Source organism: Belonocnema kinseyi, chromosome 3 (genome assembly GCF_010883055.1).
Source record: "Belonocnema kinseyi isolate 2016_QV_RU_SX_M_011 chromosome 3, B_treatae_v1, whole genome shotgun sequence".
Classification (NCBI taxonomy): domain Eukaryota; kingdom Metazoa; phylum Arthropoda; class Insecta; order Hymenoptera; family Cynipidae; genus Belonocnema; species Belonocnema kinseyi.
In genome coordinates, this window is record NC_046659.1 from 157290097 (window position 1) to 157292482 (window position 2386).

Genomic DNA, 2386 nt, shown 5'->3' on the forward strand with positions numbered 1-2386 from the left:
CTAGTCGGGAGTGGTGCTGACTGAAAACAGATGATTTGGAGCGATTCGCGCGCCATATGTTGGTCATTCTAAGGACTTATTGAACTACCCTCGTATTTAAGTTTAAATAAACTGTAATTAATTTATGTAATTAATTAATGTCAACTTTTATCCAGATAATGCGAAGTATACGAATAATAGACGATTTAGGGTGACTGTTCAAATCCAATAAAAAAATTCCAAGTCATTTCCCGGTTCGCAAACATTTTTCATGGTCAATGAAATTTAAAAAATCGAACTCTAAAGCTAACAATTTTTCTATCTAAATTAATAAAATCTGAGCTGCAAATGAAAGTGGAACTGTTGAATTTCAAACTTTTAAAATTGAAATTTAAAAGTTTTTTAATTCAATAATTTTGTATTCAAATCTGATTAAAATGCTCAATAATTTATAATATAATGCAGTTAATGAACCAAATTAAAAATTGAATAAATTGTAGAGTTCAACGATTCAGATTTAGTTCTAAAAATATAATTCTACCTCATCATTTTCAATTCTCTAAAGTTTAAATTGAAGAATCAATCAATGTATTAAAACATTATCAAAATTATATAATTTAAAGCAATTTTAAGCCAGAAACATTAAAAATTGAACGATTACACTTTTTTATAAACTGAGCACTTCTTAAATTAAAAGTTAAATTGTTTATACTTTAAATGGTTAAAAATCCTTAAAATGCTTCCAAATTTCACGTTTGATAATCTTGTAAATCTTTCTAAACCTTTTTGAATAATCACTCAAAATTATCTTTTCAAAATAAAAATAATTATTAATTTTCATAGAAAATGTTTTTTAATCTTCTGAAGCCATTCAAAATTCTTAAAAATCTTTTAAATTTTTTGTTCGGAATCTGCCAAAATTTATATTTTGTTTTAAATTAGGCCATTGGCCTAACTATTTGTTAAAGAATTCAACAATTTTGTTAAAAAGCCATCCTTTTTGGTAAAAAATTCGTCTTTATGTATTGAAAATTCAATTTTTTGATAGAAAATGATTTCTTGTTAAAAAATTCCTAGTTAGATCGTGAAAACTCGACTAAAATCTTTTTCAACAGAAAATTCAACTATTTTTTGGAAAATGTATCTTTGGGATTTGAAACTTCATCTTTTATAGAAGAAATTTCATTTTTGTATGAAAATGCAAATTTTTTTGGTTAAAAATCGTTCTTCTTTGCTTGTTGAAAATTAATCTTTTATAATTTAAAACTCAACTAAGTGTTCAAAGTTAAACTACATTGCGAAAGTTTTTTTATTGAAGGCTTATGTCTGGTTAAACATTTAACTGTTTAGTGGAAAATAATGATTTTTTTTAGAATTCATTTTTTAACAGAAAAATGGAACTTTTCCATGTTTTCAGATTGATATTTTTTAGTTAAAAATTGGCTTTTTTTTGTAAAAAAATTATTTTTTAGTTTGAATTTTCCTTTTTTTGCGTAAAAATGCATCACTTTTGTGTAAAATTAATTTTTTGTTGAATAGTCATTTTTTTTGTTTGAAAATTGAATTTTTGTAAAGAAATTTTGTTTTCTGGTTTGAAGGTTCAATAATTTAGATGATCTTTTATTTAGGTTTTGAGTGGAAAATCTTTATTTCTTGAAAATTTGTCTTTTTGGTTTTAAAATTCTTTTCTTTTGTTGTATAAATTTCGTTCTTTTTTTATTAAAATTTTTCGTTGGTAATTCGTCTTTTCAGGTTGAATGCTCAACTATTATGTTAAAAATTCAATTATTTTGTTGAAAATTCCAGTATTTTGTTAAAGAGTTATCTTTTAAAGTAGAAAAAACTTATTTTTTTAAAATAAATTAATACATTTGAAAATTTTAAATTTGTATATGAAACACTATCATTCCTGAATATATCTGAGCTAGAAAATAATTTATATTCAACCGCTGATATAACCTGAATGATAAAAATATTGTTAAAACTCATCAATTCTCTTAAATTCTTTTAAATTTTGTCATAGAAAATTCAACAATAAATTTTTCGATGCGTCTCGAAAACGCGAACGAATTAACTGCAAGTATTATCTATGTATTTTGAATGTCAACCAATTTTTTCGCGTACAAAGAGATTTAGTAATTTGTTTAAAATTTCATAAATCGGTATTGTTTGGTCAAATGGTCATAGAAGATTCAATAATAGGTCGATCGATGCCTCTCAAAGACGCGAACATTCTAAAATATCGTATTGTCATTTTTAAAAAAACCTTCCTCTGTGAGGAAGCAGAAAATGTTATTTTACATAAACAAAGGGGGAGGGTCGGTAAGGCCGGTTTTTGGCCTAACTTATTTTTGGACCAAAAAATCTGAAAAAATCATGGTAGTATCTTATAAGTATCCCGAGTCGA